Source organism: Lonchura striata, chromosome 4, assembly GCF_050655825.1.
Source record: "Lonchura striata isolate lonStrDom1 chromosome 4, ASM5065582v1, whole genome shotgun sequence".
Lineage (NCBI taxonomy): Eukaryota > Metazoa > Chordata > Aves > Passeriformes > Estrildidae > Lonchura > Lonchura striata.
In genome coordinates this window covers 68,022,840-68,047,927 of record NC_140706.1, presented here as the reverse complement: position 1 = coordinate 68,047,927, position 25,088 = coordinate 68,022,840, and the positions used below count along the sequence as shown (strand labels likewise).

The 25,088-nt window shown below is 40.6% G+C and overlaps 1 protein-coding gene across 36 annotated transcripts in view; it reads right to left on the bottom strand.

Annotated features, from left to right (window-relative positions):
- PRDM5 (PR/SET domain 5) overlaps nucleotides 1-25,088 on the bottom strand; it is a 184,506-nt gene that overhangs the window by 21,540 nt on the left and 137,878 nt on the right. For 27 of the 36 annotated variants that reach the window (XM_085579368.1, XM_085579373.1, XM_085579377.1 and 24 more), the window contains 6 exons: nucleotides 24,791-24,980; nucleotides 22,597-22,795; nucleotides 20,688-20,858; nucleotides 18,996-19,090; nucleotides 13,678-13,868; nucleotides 71-10,298 (listed from right to left, as the gene is read on the bottom strand). The gene's annotated coding sequence lies outside the window, so the exon portion shown is untranslated. The remainder of the gene's footprint in view (nucleotides 1-70; nucleotides 10,299-13,677; nucleotides 13,869-18,995; nucleotides 19,091-20,687; nucleotides 20,859-22,596; nucleotides 22,796-24,790; nucleotides 24,981-25,088) is intronic. The other 9 variants (XM_085579348.1, XM_085579336.1, XM_085579347.1 and 6 more) reach the window with 9 other exon arrangements.

The following is a 25,088-nucleotide window of genomic DNA, read 5'->3' as shown; positions in this document are numbered from 1 at the left end:
GGAAGAGCAGTGGCCTCTGAACTGCAATTTCCCTCTTGAAGCACCCTGATCACAGGCTGCTGCTGCTTACCTTAAACCCTTTAACTCTTCACCAAGGAAAGGGGATATTTTCCACTGTCCCAGCTTCTTCACAGTATGAATTAGTGAGCTGACTCTACTCTAAAGTACATCCCAGCTCCATCCTCTCTGCACCAGAGCCATCATTACCTGCAGAGCAAACAACAGCACAGAGTGAAGAGTAAAAATCTTTGTTGAGATCTAGAAAGTGACTGTTCCTGGCTGCCTATGGGGCTGTTCCCCTCAGCATGGCACTGGCTGTGCAATGCATTTTCTTTCAAACACAGTTACTCTTGGTTTCTTAATATCTCAACTGGTTCTTCCAGTACATTAGTCCCATTTGCTTCTACAGCCATATCCCTAGCCAGCCTAATTTGTCCTCTTTATAATCTTGCAGAAATTTTGAAAGGCAACTTAGAAATTTTTCTGAGTTTTCCAAGCCTGTCTCACTATTCCAGTGTCTGTTGTATTGAGCTTGGAGCATCCTCATATCTACAAGGTATGAGAGATTTCATTCACTGCAGATCCTTTATAAAGTCTAAAGGCTCCACTCAAACACCAGACTGGGGTGGCTCCATATTTTCTTTTTCAAACTCACATTAAACAGTTGACTTACTTGTGGCACATGATGTTGCATGATCTGGAAATTAAATATCAGGATTGTATTTCACCCACAAGTCCCAGGGGGTTAATAAAGGAGTCTGTTTGCTGATTGTTTTCCTGAGATATAAACTTATAAAAGTACATTAGTTCCTCATCAATTTGCAGTTTATCTTTACATTTTTCCCTGATGACCTTCCCAATAGCATCCTGGGGAGGAGTGAAAGGGCTACAGGGATTCCAGAACAAATCCTTTGCAGAACAATTTACAATATGTACATTTGTTTACTTCTGCCATAGTCGCTACATCTGCTTTCCTGACACTAATTAATTAAGTCTCATTTAATTAATTGTGTTCTCTGAGGAAGGTGCTGTTGACATTTTGCAGCTGGTTCTTGAGAGGGGAGCTGTGCAAGGCAGAGTTCCTGACAGCATCCCTGGTTTGAAGTCCTGCAGCTCCCCACACCCTGCTAGTGCCCATGGCCTGTGCTGGGCTGCGCAGCTGGAAGGAACCCACTGGATCTGAGCCTTCAGCCCTCCTGGAACTGCCAAAAAAACCTCAAGTGGAGAAGTAACAGTCCAAAATCTGACTTGAGTATAAATAAACCCCAAACACAGAAACACAGATGTAGATAGCATACCTTGAGTTTCCTCCCAGTGAGGCCTCCTCTTCTATTTATTTACTTATATAGATTTATCTCAACTTCCTTGGGTCACACTCGGATGTGATGAGACAGGACTTGCCCTGGAGCAAGTTAATAATAGCCCCACAGTTCTGCCCTGCACATCATTCCTATCTGTGACTGCACATCTTGTTTTACACAGATGGGCAATCATGCCTACAAATGCTCCTATAATTCATCCCAGAGTTGCTGAACTGTTTGTACAGGCAACTTTCCATCTATTCCTAGCACTCCACATGCAACAGAGGTGTTTTCTCTTGCTCCCAAAATATTATTCTCCATTAATTGAATTTTGGTACAACAGCTGTACCTTTGAGAGGTGGAGATTCTTAATCTCCTAACAGGCTCTTTGAGGTCAGGGGAAGAAGAAAGTCTAACATTTTCCACAGTTCTATGTAACCAGCTAATTTCTTGTCAAGATGGCATATGTTTACCATCCCTCACTGATACTCTGACTGGACTTTGGCAAGGAAACCTTTGCCAACAACCACTTTACGAGCAAAACTTGCACATTTCTCCCTGAGAGCTATTTTTTTAAGAACACTTCCTTTAAGGAAAATTCTTCTCATAAAAATTCGTGGCTGACTGAAGTGTCCTGCTCCCAGCCTGGCTGCATCGATTTCAGCAGCATCACACCAGAAATAAACGGGATTGTTTTTGGTGGCACGATGTCACATGCATTGACCATATCCCTGGCAACAGTGAGCCTGCCCTGTGGCTGTTTGAGAAGAAAGAAATGGAGTGAATCAGAATAAGCCACAGTCCCTGCAAAAAGTGGTGGGGGGAAGAAAAGAAAGGAAGAAAAGAACAGCCACAGAGAGGGGTCTGGGAAGATTAGGTGCTGGTTTGAAAGCACTGAGGAAATGGACTGAAACCCAAAAGATTACTTGTCTACTTTCTAGCTGCAGCAATAATCAGCAAAAATCATTCTCTGCTAATTGCCTTCCTGTTTGTGCCATGGGTGCCATTAGCAGTGTCCCAGCAGTGCCCCACATGCCACAGTGCATGTGCTGGGGGACATGCCATGGCATCAGCCACATCTCAGGAAGGAGTTTCAATGCCCGAGTTTATTTTGTTTTGCATGCAAACATCTGAGCTCTCCGATTTGGCAAAAAAAAAAAAAAAAAAAAAAAAAAAAAAAAAAAGCACTGCATGTCATTCTCTTTAGGGCTCCACATAAAAATCCTATCAGTGCTTTATAGACAGCAGTATGGTGGTTTTCCTAGCTTCAAATGCTTTCCTGTTCCTGCTATTCATCCAGATGGAAACGTTCTGCAAACAAAAGCAGTACAGTGAAGGCATGTGTGAGTTTGCTCCCAGACACTTCAGATTGCCCATATTTGTCTTATTCTTTGCTGTTGGCAAATCTATCACTGAAGGCCATAACTACAGGTTTACCAGAAATGCAGAAAAGCCCTCTCTTCCTGTCTCTTTCACTTTGTTTTTTCTGCAAAGCAAGCTGTCAGCAAACACCAGTCAACACTCGATTGCTGTAAGACAGGTGATTACAAAACGTAAGAAATATTTGATTTTTCTGAATGTTTTCTGTCTTGGTCGGTACCCAGGGTGCTGATTCCACTTGAAATTGTTTGTTATGGCTGTTATCTGAAGCCCACAGCTTATAACAAAAAGAGCTGATTATATAAAACTAAAATGCTGTGGGGCCATCAAAGCCCAATCACCTGAGTGCAAAGCCCAGGCTGGGCCTAGAGCCTCTGCATTCACATTTCACAAGAGCTTTTGTTGGTTTACAGATCAGAAGGGGCACACAAGGTAAAGAGCACTGTCATCCTTAAATTTTTAATCACTAGGGCATCTTAATCTGATGTTTTGTTGAGTGATTTTGCAGTACTTCTCCTCCATGTTACCACAAACAGTCTAAAAATGTGTGAAACTGCTCGCTCTTGCAGGATAAAGTTTGAATTTTAATTTTTAACTCATCACTAACAGAAACTATCTTTTCAGAAAGGCTGCTGTTACTGTTATTAGGAAGTCAAAAGTCAACTTTATGTATAGGAGTTTGGTTAGTGGAGCTCATTACTAGAATGAAGGCATGGCTTTGATAAATTTGGAACACAGCCAAACTACAAATCAGAGTTTCTAACTTCCAAAGTTAGCATGCAGTCAGCTGCCTTTATTTTTCTTTTTTTTTTTTTCTTCCCCGAGAGCTTTGGCAACTTCTGCTCTAGCTGTGCAAGTAAACAGTAGTGTTACCTGCAGTATTTCTGCCAGAATTAAAAAAAAAAAGTCATCACTTTAGACTCCTGCATCAGAGAAGCACTGTCATGAAAATGAGCTGGAGAGATCTTTCCCCTGGAGTAAAGCAAATGACATGAAAAAAAGCTGAGAAATGCTGCTCAAAGCCAACATCACACCCTGGGACAAGATCAAGACTCTGGAAGGTTTGTGTGTCTTGGAAGGCTGGGTTCATAGGAAGGGTGGCAAACTCACTTTTAATATAAAGAAGAAATCTCTTAAAAAAGAAGACCGAATGAGTTTAGGTAAGTACATTTTCTTTTGGCTCTCTTCAGGAGCTTGGCTGCTTCTCTCATGAAAGCTCCAGATGCTCCCACCTTCTGCTTACCTCTGGAAGTTTCAGTTCTAAATTATGAACATGGTAGTGAATATCAGTGAAAGAAAACCAAATAAGGAATAAAGGGCTTGACTGAGAACCAGGCAGAAGCTCAGGCAAAGCATCTCCCTGGTTACATCCCACTGCTGCCTAACAAAGGCCCCTGGCTGGGGCGAGCTACAGAGAGGGACAGCAGAGAGAAAATCCCCCTTTTCTGCCTCAGCACCATGTTCTACCTCTGCAGACATTCCTGGTATTCCTTGGCAGCCCCTCACAGTGAGCTGACCTCCAGTTTGTGCTGACATGCTGTAAACACCAGCCCATGTCCCAAAGTGGGCAGGAGAGAGATTTTCTTTACTCTCTGTCCCACCAACCCCTGTCTTTATAGGTAGCTCTGGGGCACTTAAATTTATATTCTTACTATGCTTGCACAAAATATTTATGCAGGAATAGAGGGAATTAACAAAATATCCCCCAAACAAACCAACTAACATCAGGCTATGCAAACTGATTCTCCTCTCCCTCACTGGCAGTTTGGAGGAGTCCTGTCACTGCCACACAGTTGGCACCTGAGTAGGTGCTGCACTGCCATTCCCAGGTTTCCTCAGATGAAGCTTTGCCTCACCTCCAGTATGGCTAAGTCAGGCTCCTGTTGAGCAGAAAATAAACAAGATTTTGCTTCTTGAAAACAGCTCCTTGCTGTTAGAAACTGTTTGTGACGTGCCTGGCCCTAGAGGAGTGCCAGGCCCAATTAATATTTTCTTAACAAAGCATTTGGCTCACCTCTGATGAACAGCAGAGGTCAGAGGGCAGGGACCTATTCTGAAAGCAAATTGCTGAAGTTATTTGTCTGGCTTGTGTTAGGTGCTGTGATCCTGCTATGCAAGTCAGAAGGGCAGAGTGCCCTAAGTGCAATAGTGTAATTTAAATGCTTCTAACACAAGAGAGGAGCAATTCACTGATTATCTCATTAGAGACTGAGCTATTTACATCTGGACAGCTTCTCCTCCTTGATCTTTTAAGAAAAAGGGATGGAAGTTTAGGACACATTCAATTGCTTTTGTAAAGGCTTGGACACAAGCAAAATGTTCTTATAACCTGGGAAATAACAATGAGGGGTTGTAAATTTATTCAATACCTTCTGACCAGTTCTAGATAGCAAACCAGAGAATTCCAATGTTAAAGAGTACAAGAATGCTGACTCCTGGTTTCTATTTGATTCCCATTACAAACCTCATCTCTATGCTACTAAACAAAACAATATCCTTCTCCCTGTGGACACATGAATGAGCTATATTGACATTGTTTGGTTTTGGTTTTTGCCACTCACAGTGTACAAAAAACTGCAAGCACTGTAGCCTGAAAATTTCCTGAGTAGAGAAATCTCTGCTCCCATCTATCGGTGAGCAAGAGAAGAATGCCCATAAAATCAGTAAATCTGTTTGTTTTTTTTACCCAGGTCCCTGGATGGTCAGATAATCCAGGGGTAGGGGCTCTCTGGTACCATCTGCTTGTTCATAAATGTAGTGGCTTTTCTTTTATTTCACTCCTCATTCTTCCAGTGGCACTTTCGGAGTTACATTTCAGTGACCACAAAGTCCTACCAGTCTTCTCAGTATCCTCTACTGGGATGTTAGAACTAACTCTGTTAGCTCTTGCAGAAGATTTAATGAGGAGACATTATGGAGAAACAGATCCATGATGGGGATGAACAAAGGAAAGGTTTTTTAATGCAAACTATGGTAACAGCAGCAAAAGTGAGACATCTTGGAGGCTGGACTAGGTGGTCTTGAAATATCCCTTCCAACCCAAATCATTCTGTGACATTCACTGACAATTCTTACTCAATCACTAAATATTATTTGATTTTAGATTAGGTTTTAAAAAGGAAATTCCAAAAGCAACAGAATATCCATTTGCATCTGGCTGGCAACAGGCCTGCTCAGGCAGAAATCAGAACTCTGGGGCTGTGGTATCCAAACTGCTACACTAGAGGGAAATTTAGCACAAGGACAAGGAGAAACAAAGCTCATAAGGAATGTGTGCCTACAGAAAACTCATGGCATCAGCTGGAAACCAAATCACTGGACTGTTGCCAACGATGCTGAATAAAATAGATGGTTCTATTTACTGTGGACTGTTTTCCCAAAATTAATGGTATCTTTGCCTTGCCGCTGGCAAAGGCCTTGTGTTTTCAAAGAGTTTCGTACTTGCAAGTGATGAACTATTGCCTGAAGGTGCTTGGATGACATCCCAGGTGGGAAGGGGCAAAGTGCTGTACACAGCTTTAAAGAGCTGCCATTTATTGAACATAGCCTTATTGCTAGCAGTTGAGTTCTGGGTATCCACTGATTAGGGGTGATGGCAAAAGTGGAGGAGAAAGTAGTCAAAAGGAAGGAAGTGAATTACTGGATCCATATGGAAGGGCTGAATTTCTGAGCTCACCAGCTTCTTTGCTGGAATTTTCTCAGCATCTGATTCTTAAGTGAAACCTCACTGCCATTGTTAGGAGCAACATTCAGTTCTTGCCATGCTCTCATTGGTGGTCACTGCTATTCCCAGGTCATTAGGAAGAGGAACAAGCACAGTAAGGAATGTGAAAGAGGGCTGGAGGGAAAAGATACTGCTGAATAAATCCATACCGGGGTGAACACAGCGCTGAGACAGAATATCATTCAGCAGGAAGGTTTATCACTACAGACTGGCATGGTGCAGTTGAGCTGGGGTTTTCTAAAGAGAGCTGCACCCACAGACAGCTGACTGATGAGTTCACTGGATAAAAGACTGTTCAGGAGTTCATCCACTGAAAGGCTCTTTACAGGCTCCACTTTCTCACGGTCCCCCTCTGGAAGGAGTTACTGTGCTTGTAAGAGTTCCACAGCCCATGCCTGTCCTCCCATTGTTTCAAGTTAAGGGAACATCAGCTGGTTTTGCTATTGTGAGCAGGGGCCACGATGGAGGGCTAATTGCTTCTGTTCAGCTAAATGTCTGTTTTATGGGGCCAGGCTATTGCAGGCACCCAGCTGGACAATGGGACAGCGGCCTGAGCCTGTGATCTCCCTCAGACAGTGGGCATTTAGGCCACTTCTGAGGGAGCTGGCAAGAGAACTCCTTGTTTCTTTTTCCACACAATAAACAAAACTTCCAAAAGATAATTAGTTAATTCAGAGTGGATAATGATTATCCATGGTTTGGGAGGAATTTCTTTCTGACAAAGACTCCTCTGCATGTGTATTACAAACTGATTTTACTGGGAACTTGCTATTAGCCAGAGGAAGCAAACTTCCCAGAGGAAATCTGTAAGGTGGGAAGCATTTGTTAATGCTAGATGCACACAAAGATACGTAAAGGTTATTCCTAGCAAGCCACATTGCATCCTTGCTACAGAAAATGTGAACATTTCTACCCCTTGGTGGGATCAAGATACAGAAACACATATTCCTAAAATAATGCCTTTTTCTGGGGCTTTGGGGTTTTGTTTTGAGACCAGTGCCAGTATCTCTAAGAAGCACGCTAGAATCATGCTATATTGCCCCTGTGGCAAAAAAAAAAAAATAATCCTAATAAATTTTAACCATCCAGTTAATTCTGCAGCACCAAGATACAGAGTTTATTCCAGCTGCTCTTCCTTTCTTGGATACTTAGGTGATTGACCACAGCACTACAGGGATGTTGAGGGGCAGAGATGAGATAGCTTGTGCAGGGTGCTTCTTAATGCTGGCCTATCTGAATGATGAAAATTAAACAATATGGATTCTTTAATTCCATCCCTATGGATGTTTACTGGCATCCTGTAATGGGTTCTTCACAGAAAGTCAACCTAAGCAGGCCTGGATATTGACTTGGAACTCAGTTTGATTCATTACTTGCAGGTCAAGGTGTAAAGACACTTTTCCAAACAGAGATGACTTGCCTTGTGGATGACTGGTCTGGTCTCCCTAAATGTCAAGGTTTGTAGATTTCTCCTATTCCCAGGTAATTTTTAAATTTGAATTCCAAATATTCCAGCCCTTCTTTTTCAATCCAAAATATCTGGACAACAGAAGGCATTCAGAAAAAATGTGCTTTATCAAGCTTGCAATAAAGAGATAATTTTCAGGTAACACCATGAGTTTTCTAATCTAAAATGGCAAAATTTAAGCACAACTGTTCTTCACATCTAGTAGGCCTGCTAATAACTACAAGAAAGAAAATTAAAAACAGGGAAAAAAGCCATTTGTGATATTATGCCTGCAGCTTAATTATGGAGTTGCATTGTGTGCTCAACTAAAAAGCAGTAAAGGCACTGCAAGAAGTACCATTTATGAGACAGCATCACCCCCTGAAGATGAGCTTAGTTTCTGGAATTTTTCTAGTGGAGACCCCTTTAATTCCTTAGGTTTACCTCTCCCTCCAGCACCTCCTATCCAAGTACAAACTAGCAAAGGGTGAGGACAGGTAACAAGGAAGATCACAATCGAATCCTACCAGTTCAGCAGTGAGTGTGCATCCAGCAGGCAGAGGGTGAACTGGATGAGGAGGTGGGAGCTCAGAGATCCTTGTCCTCACAGGAGATTTGGAAGCTGAGAATGGTCTCACATGGGATGAAGGCACAGGGTGCAAAAAGCAGAAAGCATGTGGTGAAAAAAAATGCAGAATGGGGGTGATGCAGAGAAGCTGAAAGTTGTATTTAAGAAGTTAATCGTAAATACAGAGTGCTGCAGGAAGCAGCAAGCTTATCAGACATCTCTGAATTGCCTACAGTATCAAATGTTATGTTCACAGGGAGACCAGACAAACAAATTGGCAGGATATATCAGTAGAGTCTAGACTCGAAAAGGTCTCTTGAGAAATTAATTTCCAAATCTTTAATCTACCTCATTTAATATATTTTTATCTACAATAGTGCAGCTTTTCACACATCACTACTTCAAGAAAAATGCAGTTAAATACTGTTGGAAAAAAAAAAAGGAATTAATGTGTTCTTTTCTTTATGTAACCTCACATTTTCCCAAATGCAACTTGAAGCCTCATCCACGAAAATATTTACATATGTGCTTGTGTCATTCTGACTGCCCCCACACTTCCTGTACTCACTGGAGCCCATCTGATGCTTTAAACTAGGTGTTGAAATGCCCTACTGAACCAAGGCCACTAATTCAGATTTTTATTTTCTTTAAGGTGGAGAACAAAGAGATATCTCCCTCCTGGAAGCCTCAAGGGTTGGCAAGAAAGGAGATGATGTGGGAAACCTTGTGCCCCTCTTCTCCCAGGTGACATGAAGAGCACTGCCAGATGTACCATAGCAGAAGTAATGCAGAAGTGGTTTTTTTCCTAATAGGTGTAAACCTCAATCCTTAAGTCTTCTCAGGAAAAACCCTCACTTGATCTGAATACAACAGAGAACAGGTATTAGATTGTTTTGAAATGTGTACACTGTGGTAGCTCATGGACATTCTTCTGGTATTTTACTCACAGAGCTGTCACTGCGTGCACATTCAAAAGAAGTGGAACAAGCACAGCCCCTGAAGAGATCATCAGTATTTCCTTCCTCCTGACCTGGATCTTTCTTTAATTCCTCTTCCCTCTCCCAGAAAAGTGTACCAGATCGTTCTGAACAGAATGTCTCATCTGTGACTTATGCAGAGGGCACTCACCAGTGCAGAGTATCTGCTGATCAGGCTAATAATGAAATCACTGTGATTTTATGCCATGATAAAACACACCACAGTGGCAGAGCAAACAGGCACTTATTTCCTGTTGCAGACAAACACTCATTGAGCACTCCCCACCACATCTGGGGAACCTGTCTTACCCTATTGCTTTTTTTGTTGCTTTGCAGGATATTTCACTGAAGGAATGAGAACAAATCAACTACAAACTTGCAGGGGAAAAGCACACAAATTTTAGATGTTAATCTTCAATTACCAGTGACTAAAAGGGCAAAGGACCCTGCTCCAGTGCCACATTCAATATTCCTCACAGGTGAGCTCTTTGTACAGCCCTCACTTTTCTTTGTCAGCTCTTTTTTGATAGCAGTTAGGAGTTTTTAGTTTTATCGCTAAGATTTTTCTGCATTTAGTGTTTTCATCTGTCCATCCCCTCTCTGCTAGAGAGAATTACCCCTTACCTCTGGTGCTAAATTAGACAGTCCTTCCTGTGATTCTTGGAAAATTGCCTTTATGGTTCTTTGAGGGAAGCACTTTTTTCTTAGGGATTTCTTTAATGTGGCCAGATTGTTCTTTCATTGCAACACAGAATTCTTACTAAAAAGCAGCAGTTTGTTTAGAACATTATGCAAATGAAAGCACATCAAAATACCTGGAATGATGGTTCATCAAAGACTTGAAATTGCCCAATCCTGTTTTTGGTGATATTCTGGAGTCTTTTCCACAAATGGTGTGTTCCTGAAAGGCAAATGTGAGATAGGTAACAGGATCCTACCAGGACTGAGCACGTCTGAGAGCCTATTGCATTTTTAGAATTTACATTTTTGGTTTGCCATTCCCCAAAAGGTCACAGCTCTTTAGCCTCTGTGCTTTACCTTCCTGATGCATCACTTCCACAGCATCCCTCTCTTTGAGCTGTCTGTGTCTGAAGGGTGGTGGAACCAAAGCCAGAACTACAGAGAAGGGCTGGTGGAATACTGGTTTAAACATAGCCAAAGCCTGTGTCTGCTTCTTTACTGCATTTAAGGAGAAGAGTTCTTTCAAGAGCTATTTTTGCCATCCCTGTGAATCTGAAGCAATTGTGGAGTTTTGTGAGTTTCAACCGTGTAATTTCAATATGCAACAATCTCTCCAACTGAGTAATTTGGAATCCACGCACGCTTTGCAGTTTCAAGATAATTTGATCTCAATAGCAGTTTCATGTAAATGTTTTGGCAGCAGTGAAAATACCCTCAACATTACTACTTGCAACTTGAAATATCAATAACCATTTTACATGCTGGCAATGAAAGAGCTTGATAGGCAGGTTAAAATCATTAATTCCTCCATTTGAAACTGATATTTTCTCACTGAAAGGTTTGAAAACAAATCTACTTTCAACAGGTTATTTCTGTATTAATGTGATACCAGCAACATCTGTGCAGCTCCCTCTCTTCTCCTGTGGGCAAGCACTGTTAGGGGAGCTGGAAGGAACACAGCTCTTGCTTACTTCACCCCACAGCTGTGGGGAAAACACAGGATACTATGTTTGAAGTGCTGGATAATTGGAGGAAGTGGATTGAGAATGATAACAACAGCAATAGGGAAGTTTCTCAAGCGATTTGAGAAGGTTGTCTGGTGCAGGCTGGATGTTTGATTATCTGTGCACTGGATACCCACTTCTCTCTACTTGAATAATACATGGGAACCAAGGATTGTTTACTTTAAAATACCAAAATGAGAAATGACCATGTTCTGAAAATAAAACCTGCGAGTTTCAACTCTGCCACCTCTAGGAAAGCCCAGTGGGAGAGATAGGATTGCTAGAACTAGGAGAGGCCTCCTTTTCCTTATTTGTTATCATTTAACAGAATCTGAAGGCATCATCCTTTGCAGAGAGCAGGAAATCATTCCTGTGCAGCTCCAGGGCCACACAGAGGTTATGGTGCCCATTTCACTTGTGGTATTAAACAACAGAGGGTTTCAGAAGCATACTAGGGCTGTACCAAGTCACCAAAAGAAAACAGAAGAGCACATGCATAGTGGAGACTTTCTGACTTAGCAAGAGATGAAAACATGGTGCTCTTTAGCTGCCTTCTCCCTCCAGTCATCTCAAATACTACTGGTTGTGTTCCACTACAGGGGAGATTTCTCAGGGTTACATTTGGAAGCAGTGGTCAGCAGAGAAAAACTCCCAGCCAAAACATTCCTGTTAATTGGTGTGTGCTTTTTGAAACCTGAACTTTATAAATCCATGTTATCCTCTCAGCCTTTGCTCTAAGTCTGCTTGGAAAATTGAAGTTTTGTGGCACTGAACTGTGGTATCCTATTGAGCCAGACTAGTTGTACATATTGTGTACATGCTAACAAACACAACCTGACTGCTGCACGTCACTGGAAAAATAAAAGGACTGTGATTATGCACATTGTCTGTCTATAATGCTTGCATCTGAGACACAGAGCACAGCCACTACTTCAGGATGAGGCAGCCCAAGCACTGTCAAGGCCTGCCAGGTGCTTGCCTTATTCAGAGTGAAGTGTGGTGTCACTGACTCCAGCAGTGAAATTCTCAAGGAGCCTTGTGTTCTGTCCAAGATGCACTGATAGTTCCCATACATGGAAGCTAGTGTTTTACCAGAAAAAGCGTCAATTGTGCTAATCAGAGAATATGTAATCACTGAAGCAACTTGCAATTATATTTATGAAATGTGAATCTTGGATTATTTTGCACAGACCATCTTATTTTTTCTATCCAAAGCTGCTTGTTATGCGGACTCTGAGGACTGTTAAATATTGCATGACATTCGAAAACCAGAACTTTCCAGAGCCCCTTTTTATTGGTTTTTTTTTCCCCTCTCTTTGGCTAAACCTATTCTGGGTTAATATTCTTGTCAAAGTTAACCTTTCTTGAGCAGTGCTTTTAATGCAGCTGTTTGAGTCTGCCAAAGAAGATGTTATGAAATCTTCTCTCCCATTGCTGCCTGACCAATGGAAACATTGTTCTTTTGATCTGATTTATTTGGGAGTTCTTCTTGTGCAGCTTGTATCTCAGCAGAAAACCCAACAATCTGTTTGCTCTTACTGGGAAAAAAGAGATTGTCGCCCTGCCAACATAATTACATTGGTGAGTTAGGGAATAATGAGTGAGAACAGATGAAATATTTAGATATAAATAGTCTGTTTTCATGTGCTGTGATTGTCGCTAATAAGGCAGGGATGTGTGGTTTGTGGTTCAGGGACAGGATGAGGAACCAGGACATCTGGATTCCTTTCCTAGCTTTACCACAGTGTATTGAAGAAGCCTTCAAATCTCTTTGTACCCCATCAGTGGGAAGTGGATAATAATGCTCTGGGGACTAATTCTTTAATGCTATCATCTTCAGATGTTCAGGAGGGAAGAGCAATACAAGTGTACACTTTGTGCACACTACAAGTTGGTCCAACTAAAACTTTAAATCCAGATAGCTAAGAAGTTTGTGAATTAATTTCTCCTACCCCAACTTGAATAATTTGACACACTTGCAATGAGAGAAAAAGAGGAAGAATACAACCAGTAGAGTATTTGAACACAATCCTGTAAGTTTGTGATCTTATGCTTTCTGGGACAAGTTTTTTGGGCTTTACACTATTTACACTTTCAAGAAAGAGTGGCCAATGATGTCCTTGACTGAACTGTCCTCATGAAAACTACTTAGGCCTTAACTCATGGGATTTGGTATAATTTAAAAGAAGCCTACAGTGGCCACCTACACAAGGGATGTGTTTCCCCCAGCCTGTGTGTATTTTGTTCACTGCAGCTGTAAGCAATAGATCACTAAACCACAGATTAAAAGCATGTACTTGCTATAAAAGTAATTAAAGACAAGATTAATCTACCTAGGAGTAAATAAGCAAATTTGGCATGTAAATCATAGTTAAAAAGAATTGGGTTTTTTTTTAACATGCATATGGTAATGCAGAGTCTTAAAACCAGAGTTGCTTCTTCAGCTGAGGGGAAGAAAGAAACTGTGCTAGAGAGTTGAAAGCCTTGAGTTTAAATCACTTGGGATGAGTACTGTATTATTATAAGGTTCCTACTACTTATTTAAATTTCCAATTTACTCAAAATGAGAGTCTGTAATGCACTAGAGTGTTTTACCTGGGTGTCAGATGGCTCTACCTATGCTGGAAAGCTAAACAGGAGCAGATCCACAGCGGGTAATGGGGACCCACACTATGCATGTGGCTGAATTTTCCAGTTTAGCCCCTTGTCTGGAGCTTAGGAAGTGTTCTCCTGGAGTACCTTTCTGCTGCTGGTTTCATCCAAAAGCCCAGTTCCTATGCTCTGACCTGAGGTGCAAGGAAAACCATAGTAAGTGGGAGAAATCAGGAGATTTGCTTTAGAAGTGCCCTTGTGATCTGATCTAAAATGCCAACCTACCCTCACCTATTTGTACTGTTATCCTGAATAAGGGCTTGATTTGTACTTGGAATCTGGCTGGCCAGGCAAAGCTGAGGACAAATTTCCCTTTGCTTTCATGGAGGCTTTGCTCTAAATCACTGCAGTTGGACACCGTTGAAGCAGCAGCTGGAATACTTATCCTTCAGTATAATTTCAGATTTCTTTGAAAAAAAGGCTTAAGGCTATGTGTAAGAGAAATTGACTTCAGTTTGTTGATTTTAATCTCATTTGAGATCATTTTTGGGAACACTGCAATATTGGCACAGGAGGCACAATTATAGGGAGAATTAGCTCTTCACCATCACTCTAAGCTAATTCCATGTGTTCTGTGATGCTGAGAGAAAAGCCAACCTCCTGATGCATGAGAAATGCTCCAGAAATCTCTAGTCATTAATTTATTTCCCAATTGACTGGTATATTAAAACACGGAATAAAAGTCTATGGTTAACCAAGTCCTTCCCCTTTCCTATATCCAATCCTTGTTTTCACCAAGAAAAATGTGGGCACATGGCCTGCCAGAAAATCCTTAGCATGGTCTGCCTGGGTCTGCAATAAGGAGATGCAGGAAGCAGCATCCCAAAGCTTACTGCTGAGATCCCTCATCCACCTCTAGAACCTTAAAAAATGAGTGCACTCAGAGAGACAGGGAATAGGTACCTGGAGGCTCATATTCTTCTTCATAAAAATTGCACTTACAATTATTCACATCACACTAATGTTCCTAAAAAGACATCCCAAACCAACATACACACACACATAAGCTCTAGTTGTGCATCTGTGTATGCATGGCCATTTAAATAAGTATCTTTATGTGGTGACACAAAGCAGCCTCAACTACCAAAAGATTTAGCAACACAAATTCTTCTCCTGCGGCACAAATCCCACTAGTAGTAATTTCATCTCAAAATGGAAAGCACAGCATTACATTATATGAGCACAAAGGCCAAATTTCCCTGGTTGGCAGTTAGACCCCAAGCTCATACAAACACAGCAGGAGAAACCTGAAATGATTTTGTTTCCTGGTGGCACTAATTCCATTGCTGGAGAAAATGTAATTATATTTATGTTGATGTTATAATGGTAACTTTGCAGGCCAGACTCCATCCTGTCTGTTAGGCCAGATAGAGCTGAAGCAGCAGCAGAGAACTAAGGAATTCTTTGGTGGCAGTGTGCCTGGAGCCCAGGCAGTCATTTCAACAGGAACAGTTAATTCTGTGTAAAAGATAGTTATGATTTAATTGTGTCTCAACTACAAAACCTTTTCTTTTCAAGGAGGTGGGGAGTGCAGTCATTGGTGATACCTCATTAATATGTGGTGGCATTTCTAGGTATTTATGCAGGTTATTTTAATTTACAGGAGATGTGCCAGCCTATCCTATTGTTCTCTCAGTGCACTGTGTCAGTGTGAGATGTCAGTAGTCCTGAAGGATCACATTTTCATTCATCACTTCTCTTGCACAAATGGCAACACTGACCACAAGTGAAGCAGCACTGAGGGAGGGTGTTTCAATTCAGGGCTGAAAGATTTCTTTTTCCTTTTATAATTCATAGAGAACTCTTAGAGCTGCAACTAAACTAAATTAAGCAATTAGAAGATAGAAAGAGCTAAACAACTTATGATTTTTTAAAACTTAGACTTTGGTTGAGAATAACATTCCAGGACAAGTAGAACACATTGCTTTTTTAACAGGTTAAAAAAAAAAACAAACCAAGCACAAAAAACCACTCCCATATTGTTTGTGGCTGCTGAGCCTAATTTTCTTTGTCTTTTCCTTCCCTAGTTATACGGCAGGACAAAAGCCATGGTTACAGTATCTGTAATTAGGATACCAGCAGATGGAATAGTTAATCATGCCCCAGCTATGCATTGTGCGTGTTGCTGGGGAAGTCAGCTAAGGTAGATTCATTTTTCCTAATTTAAGCATAAAAAAAGCAGCACCTGGTTTAACCTCCCATCCCACCTCCCTCTGCCTTCAGTGGGGAGGGAGAGGAACAGACAGACAAGGCTGGGCTGTGGGCGGAATCACTCGCTCCTTGGTGGTGCCTCCTCCACCACCAAGGAGGGGAGGGAAGTGCTGGTCTCGCTGAAACTCGGTTTTCTCTGTTAAATTGCAATTTTATCCTTTCTTATCACACAGAAGAGGCAGAAAGATGACTGCCAGACATGAGGGCAGCCAGGGGCACACAGGAGTCACTGACAGCCTGTGCACATCTTGACCTCCCCATCCTCCACTGCTGGACGTAGCTAAGAGAGGTGGTCAGTGTTTACATTCCACGCCTGGGGCACAAATTTGGCTGAGCTTGGTTTTTCCATTTTCATCAATATTAAAAATATATCCTATACATGGTGGTACTTCTGGCATTCACCACACAAAGGCCTGTGCAGGCACCATATTTTCATAAATGCTTCATAGTAGCCTGCAGATTTCACAAGATTACATTGGCTTAAGCAGGAGGAATTTTATGGGCCTTACCAATGTTACCTGAGGAAATACAGCTCCCAGATGGATTTAGGATTTTTTCCCCCTCAAAATACAGTTATAATATGGGGGCTAATATATGTGAACACCAGGAACAAAGTTTCTTAAAGGACACTTGAACCATTTCAGATGTGGAGCTTTCAACAGCCTGTTTGTTCTTAAGTTTTGTTTTTGCTGAACTTTTTCAACTTGATTAGTATTTTGTTCAATTTTTTAAGGACAATAATATCAAAGATATAATTCTGAAAGCAACATAATTAAATTGCCAGAAAACTCTGCTATTGAAATCACCTTTAGTTGCTCTCAGTTTTTTTGGTTAGTTGATTTTTACCTGGGAAGGTTTAGGAGGTCAGTTTTACTATATAATACATTGAGTTGATAATAGATGGGAAAAAAAAGTGATTTATTTTAGTCAAAATAAATAAAATTTAAGTTTGAGGGAGTAATTCTTAAGTATCAACATAAAGTCACTGGCACTATTAAATTCTAAAATTACTACATGAAATCTAATAGGGAACCAGTATATAAAAGCACTGAAGTTGAGTATTATGGGTCACCTCTTTGTAATTTCATTTGGAATTATTTATCTGCTTGCAAATTTATTTAGATTCATACTATGCAAAATATATAACATACAAGTTAGAAATGTATATATTAATTTGAACAGAATAGCAGATAATGTAAACTTCTTATTTTAATCCCCAAATCATGCCACTTGGAAAAAAAAAAAAAAAAAAAAAAAAGAAATGCAGACTGCTTTCATTTTCTGCCTTTTTTGCACTCCTTGCCAGAGATAATTCTGCCGTACAAGGAAGAGCATTTTTGCATGGATCCTGCCCTGTCCAGAGTACTGGAAATGTCACAGTAGCACAATCATGGAGTCCCACTTCCTTTACTAGAGAAGGTTGGAACAAACATCTGTGCATTGGGATGATCATCTAAATGAACCTGAGTGTGGCAGAGGCCTCCTTTAGCACTGTCCCTGTCAAGGACTCAAGGAAATGAGGGTGTAATTTCACATGTCTGATTACAGCAGGGCTGCTCAGCAGCCAAGCAGCAGGTCCAATGTAAAAGGCAAATCAGATGTATCTCACATCTGTGCACTGGTTTTGTTGCACCTCAGCACTTCAGTACTGTATCACATAGAAAGCCTTGTGTTCCTCAAGCAGAGAATTCCTAATCTGTTTACATGACATAGGATAGAAAAAAAGGAGACAGCCTTTTTTAAAGTTTTATTCATTCTAAAAGAGCCATCATCTGAAGCAGAAAATGTGCTTTCCTTCTTGTTCCCTTGATTTTTTTTGTTATAATTCCTGGTGTGCCATCTCACTCTTTCAAACTGCAACATTGCCAAGATACAAGATTTCTGGGACAAAAATTCACCTTCTACCAAGTCTGTATCACCTTCACACACTGTCACCTGTTTCCCTGCTCTAAGCTGCTACACAGATACTGAATACTGCACATGAACTGCTTATTGGGCTGCTCCTTGTGTAAATATACAGGTTTGATTTAGCTGGCTCTCAGAAAAGCAAACAGGAATAATGGAAAATAGCTTCAGTTATTGCTTGCTGTGATCTGCCATCTCACAGCAAACTCTCATTATATGAAACCTGAGCTGTTCACAAAATTCTTACTTTTTTACCTCAGGCACCTTAAGAAATTGTTTTGAAAGGACTGAGGGCCAGATAACCAAAAGGACTGTGGCTAGTAAAGATATCCTTCCAGTGAGCCATAGGGTAGCCACTCAAAACCCCATCTGCTGTGTCCCTGGTCACCTTTGCCAGATTCCCCCAAAGGTATAAATCAGGTGGCCCAATTCCTTCAGGAGAGCTGAGTCACATTGTGCCAATAATGATTTTGCAAATATTTGAGTATTTATGAAATGTAACTCTTGTCTCTATGTGTTCAGCTTAGTGGTTAAGACTCATTTTGCACACACAGAATGCACAGGAGTGTCCTGGCTTGGCATCCAAAATCCATGTTTGACATCTACCCATCCAGCTCACCCCTGCAAAACACTACTGAGTGATTTCCCACTGGTCAGAGCCCCATAAAATCTCTGTGCATAAAATCTAAGTGCACAAAGCAGACAGGAGAGTAACAGTGTGGTCACTCTGTACGAATGGGCACGGCTACAATAGCTACAGTCAAGGGGAATTAGGTCTTATGAGTATAAATGTTGAGATAAAGAATTAATTTTTGTTTCTCTGAAAGAGCTCACTGAGGCATAAAAATGTTCAGGAATGTTTAATCCTAAAGAGGATGAGATTTATCAAAGAAATTTAAAAGGATGATATATGTTCACCTATGGTTCTACAGGCAAAGAAAAGCCAAGAAAGTCCAAGGCACTAACAGCTTGGAAGCTATTTTTCATTCTGCCAAGCTGTTTCTCGTGCTGCTTTCATTGCCTCAAGTTTGATGCTACAGTGCAAGGCAAATCTGGCTCTGGCAAGCAATCACTAACTTGTGATAAGCATTAGGTTTACATTTAAAGATCAAAGCAAACATACATAAACCATTTTGAGTACATACATATCCTCTGCTTTATGTCCTGGCCCTTGTGTTTATAGTCCCTCATCACCGTGTTTCCCTCTCACATTCTTAGTGAGTCCAGGGACAACTGGAATCTGTATTGAAAGGAAACTGTAGTTAATTTATTATAATATGTAGTGGGCTAGATATTTCAGGCAGAAATTCTATCCATTGGTCAGTAGATTAGGCCAGAGGAACTACAAGATCTGTTACTGTCACACTCACTGGAGGGACAATAAAGCACTGAAGTTTTTGAATAGTCACTTTGTTGTTTTTCTCCCCTCTGACAACAGCTGAATGATCAAACCATTAACAATGCACACATATTTAGACAAAATTCCCATTTATCTGACACATCCTGATGCTAGAGCTGTCTGTAATTAAAACTGATGTTCAAAGATCATTGTGCCATGAGTGGGTGGAAGGTTGGCAATTTTTCCATTTCAGGGTAGGTTCCACCTACTCTTCCCAGAAGAGTAGGTCTGGTCCATGGCTAAGCAACCCACAGGTCATCCCTATGACCAAGTCCTGAAACCCTTGCTCATGACTGAACTCCTCATGGGATCCATTTGTACAGGTTTTTACACTTCAGTAAATCTGACCTTTTACTTCTGTTTTGTCTAACCTTTTCCACTGGATAAAAATGAAGGCATCATTTTGAACACCTGTATTGAAAACTCAGTTTTTCTGAGCATTTTATGAACAGTTTAAGAGTAAAGACTTCAGCTCAGGCTCTAAATAAAACTCTCAAGACTTTGGTTTGAATAAAACTCAGTCTACTGTAAGGTAAAGTATTGAAAGTATGCTTCATTTCATGTCTTAGGAGAAACTGCCAGAAATGATTTCTGCACAGTGATTTGCACAGGTTAGGAGCTATTTATCAATCTCTATTATTTATTAAATGTAACAGGTTCTTCTAAAGTCACATGTATAAACAAGCAAATTGATGGCAAATCTACAATCATTTTGCAAAAGGTATTAAAAGTATGCCTGTAAAAAAGTATCTGAGCCTGTTCTATGTGTAGTAAACCACTGGGAAAAAAAAAGGACACCAACAGCTTGAAGAAACCAAGTTTATCTCCCTCAATTCTTGGGAACCATCTAATCCATAAATAAAGCAACACCTTGTGAGATCACCTACCACACACATTTAGGCAGGCTGAAAACTGTATCTATGTCTGGATTTACAGCAGACTTGCAGCAAAACTTCAAGTTAGTTCCAGTCCACTCTTGCCAGTTCTCCTGGCTCCTCAGTGTGTGCAGAAATCTCATCCTGACCCTTGAGTTTCCTTTCAATTGACTTGGGTTTTTTTTTTTTTAATTACAAATTGTAAGATGAAAGTGTAAATAATTACTTTTCTTTTCCAAGTACCTGAAGGGTTTTAGTTTTGGTTTCTAATAATTGTCCTTTATCTAGTCCAGAAGATTGTTTTTGATTGTCTGAATTGCACTGTTAGTTTTACATGCTCTTATACACTGGTCTGACTTAGAACTAGTCTATTTTGTTACAAATGGTTTTAGTTTCCAAATAAACCAAGTGGCAAAGCAATTCAAAACATATTGAATTAATTTAATACATTAATAACCACAACTGGCTCTAAATCAAAAAGAATTACTCTAGACTTAGAGAGTTTATTCCTGACAGTTCTTACTTTTAAAATAAAGAAAAACATATTGGATATATTCACTTACTTTAAAATAGCAAATCAGTAACACAGGGATTAACATATTCCTTTTCTTCCTCATGTCCAAGACATTTCTTTATACAGAAGAAAATGCTTGATATCTCTTCAATGCAAATAATAATCCTGTAAATGCACTTTCCATGTCCCAGTGTGCAGCCACTTTACTGAACTTTTAGATCTACAATTAGATAAATCAGATTTCCTAGTGAAGATCTGAAGCTGTAAATACAATTTCTTTTCACTTCATTAGGGATCTGGGTAATTCCTGTCCTGGGAGCAGATCCTGTCCATGAACAGCTTCACCAGAGCAGCTGGTCCAGCTGGTCCACTAAACAGCTCGTGGAAGCATAGATGCCTTTGTACCTCCTTTTTTTCCCCTGTTATATTAAAGATGTCCCACAGTGACAAGCACAGCCTTAGAGCTCTGATCTCCCAACATCAACAGAGGCCACTTGGCAACTGATACCAGCAGCAGGGTGATGCAGAACAGCAGAGGGGCACTTTCTGCAACAGTGACTCTGCAAACATCTGCTGAGCTGGGGGCCAGGACAGCCCTCCTGCCTGGGTGAAGGCAGCAATGGAGAACAAGCCAAGAGAGCCCTGACAAGGCTTCTGGGGACTTGTCAGCAACTCACAAACTACTGCAGGGAAGGTACCAAACCCCAGGTCCCAGTCCTTGTGAGGTGTCTGAACTCACACTTCCAAGAAGCCATGCCCCCAGCATGGTCTGCCAGGTGGGATGGAGCAGCTCCACCACCCCCTGCCATTACAAGAGCTCCTGCTCCATCCTGCCTGGCCAGGAGCTCACCAGCCAGCACTGGGTCACTAAGGTCCCATTTCTGCCACCTTGGCATGGAGGGACAGCACCCTTCTCAGGTACCATTCGCACTGGGATGATTTGTTGTTGGAGAAGCCACCAAGGAGTCAGGAGGGACCATTTCTGATTGTAACTGTGCTGGAAGGCTGGATAGCAGAACTCTGCAATGGTGTCCTTGCCAGACCTCCATGTTTTCCCAACCCATTCCTACGTTTTCCTGGATTTTGCTGCAGTGCTCTTGCACAGCATGCCTCCAGGACTTGACCCACACAGAGGCTGCTCCCACAACTTGCCCCTGTGACTTTCCCAGGAATAGGAATGATTTAATGTTAATGGCTAGCCCTCTTCAGAATGGGTCGTGGAGAGTGGGGCATAAGAGGTCATTATTGTTTAAACACTTTTGTTTTGCCTTTCTTCTCAGAAACTTTAAATCATGAGCTTCCTTACACAGAATGCCCAAGCTGACAGCTTTAGGACGTGTGAGAAACACAATTAATTTAGTGCAAAAGATAAGACATTTCCTTGGGGAAGCACTAACACCAGGCCTATTACTCCTCAGTGTCATTGCAGATTAGTGTTCTGCACAGAAAGGGATTCTAAATCTTTTTAATTGAAAAATGTTTCTTTTTTCCTTACTATTATAAATTTCTGCCCAGAGGTTAAAGAGTTTTTAAATTATTTCTGAATTACATCCAATTTTTGGACAGTCTATATAAAAAAAGGAGGATGCAGTTTGTCTCTTGCTTTATTCATTTATGTCAGACGAGAGAAAGGAAAATATATTCTTCCAAATGAAATAGTTAAATAAAGAGATGCTTAGAAATACAAAGCCCAGACATCTCTAACGTTAAGATTGTGAGCTGTCACCAACACATCCACATGTAGGAATACATGTCATAATTACACAAAGTGGAAGGATAATTATCCAAACACAGCGGTGGAAACAACAGTTAAGAGAAGAATTTTACTCAGCTTCTCTCACCTTTTCTGGCTTCAAGTTTGAAAAACATCAAAACCAATGATTTTAATCCATGTAGGTTACTTGACTCATAAATCATAAAATTATCTCAAGAAAAGAAGAAGATGCAAATATCCTTACCTGTACCATATCCTGAGTAGGAACATTCAAAACTGTGACCTGGACTTGCTCAGTCCTTGATCCATGGCCTTGGAGCAGCCATTTTTTTATCCCAAATGTGTTGGATGAGAGTTGAAGCAAAGTCCTGGCTTTGGGTGGGGTAGGCACTAACCCCAGGAGCCTCCTGGAAAGCACAGCTCCCTTGGGTATCGATAGCCTGCTGGAAGACAGGAGTTAGTTAATTCTCTATTTAGATGTTCATTTAGCTACAAGGCTGCAGTTAATTCTCTATTTAGATGTTCATTTAGCTACAAGGCTGCCTGGCTATCTTTTCTAGAGCTCTAAACAGAAAAGTGTTGCTATTTTAGGGGCAGCATATTTTAAAAGACACTCTGCAGGTGAATGTTTCTGTAGGTACTAGTCTGCCATAGTCTGGGCAGATGAACAGCCCACAGATCATTTGTGCGTTAGGGTAGTTTGGGATTTTTTTGTCTATGAAAATCCTTCCAAACAACTTTATTCTCTACACTTCTCCTGATTATATGATTATGTTTCCTCTGATCTGTACTGAAGAAAAAATATTTTCCTTTCCTAATTCAATCCTTAGCCCTTGTTTTCCCAACCTCTAGTTTGCAAGAAATGTGATTTCTTAAAAAAAAAAAAAAAATCTAATTAAGTCATTTATCAAACTTTTCCAAGTGGGTAGAGTGACAAATTAGCCCTATCTTCCACCAACAATCTGATGGATGGGAAGATAAAGATGCAGAGGCTGTTATTTTAGCTGGAAGCTCTCCACTGTATCAATGGTTTGGCCCCAAGCCAAAAGACCCTAAGAGCTGACAAGGACTAATGATGGGTTCATGAAGTTTATGCAGCGTGAGGCCTGACATCAAAGGAATGCAGTCTTATAAGCAATATCTCTATGCCTTCTCCTTGGAAAAAATACTATTTTGTTTTTTCAAAAGATTTTACTTAATCATTCTACTCTTTCAGCAAATGGAAAGAAAATTAAAACTGTAAATAAATTTTCACAGCAATATATGGCTGACGAGGTCTGCTCTTCTCTATAAATATGAAGTGATTGTTATGACTTTAAGTAATGTCCATCAAGAGAGGCTAAGACAGGTAGACTGCAAATAAGTTTCCCTAGAAGTCTTTCCTTTTACCACTATTTGCTTGGGAATACTTATACTCTTCCCAAGTATTAACTCTTGGTGGTTTTAGGATATGAGTTGGACATTGGGCCTGACTCTGTGACAGCATCACCTTCAGTGTTTGTAACTTAGACCTTTCTTCCTTCCCCTAGTGTTTTTATTTTCATGTACACCATTTCAACATGAAATGGAAACCCTGTGTAGAAGGTGGAATGCAATTACTACCTGATTGGAAAACAGGAGAAGAGGATATAACAGCCAGGATGACTTCTAAGAAAAATCAAACCAACAACTTGACAACAAAAACCTCTTTTGATATCTCTGTTTGACAAAACAAGCTATTTCTGCAGATACTACATGTTATTCTGGACTAGAAGTAAAATCCATGTATTTTTTACTGGAAAACTATTTAAAGGCTACTCTTGAGGCCCCATTCTTTATAACCTTTTTTTTCTCTTGTGGAAATAGGACAGTCTTCAACCTGCTGGCACAATGAGAAACTTTTGTATTGCTTTATCAAATCCAACTGCAGTAGTCCTGCATATTCATATACCTGATTTATTTGATTTATCTTTTCAACACAACATTTTTACAGGATAGAATTAAAAACAATACTGCAATGATGACAGCACTGGAAGTCAGTGCAAAGCCACATTCAGCACATGCTACAGTATTTTACCTTACTTTCCAGTCTGGATTTAATAGTATATGTGGAAGGAGCACTGTGAAAAACTAGGGATGTCATCCATCTTCAACCTTCCTGTTTCTCAACAAACTGCCCTGGATTATCCCTCCTCTGTTGCTCCCAATCCATCACCAACGTGCTCTGAGTGGCTGGGCACTCCTGTAGCTTTTTTTTCTTGTTGCTTTTCCAAAGGGAATATGTCATTACATCTGCCATGCTGCTTTTGACCCTGGGACATCAAGGCAATTTACATCCCACTAGGATATCCACAAGCTCTGATGGTTTTGGGAAAATACAAAAAGCTTGGAATCTGTGAGGTCCAACACAAACAATCATGGAAAGAACAAAAGAGAACTTTAAAATACTACAGCCTTACCTGGTAATGGCAAAACCATGAATTAAAATTCTGGTTGAAAAGACCACAGTAATTAAATTTTTTTCTTCTTCCTGATGCATTTAATATCTCTAAGTTCCTAATGTACTTCCTTAGCTGCTTATTGATAACAGGGCTGCTTAGGAACCATATTCTTTCCATGACATCTTCTTGCAACACTTGGAGCGAAAACCTAAGTAAAGAAAAATGTACTGTTTGAATTTTTCTACTTAGAATTGAGGTTGGTTTTTTTTTTTATTTTTCAATAAAAATGAAGTATAAGTATTATGGCACTATGCAA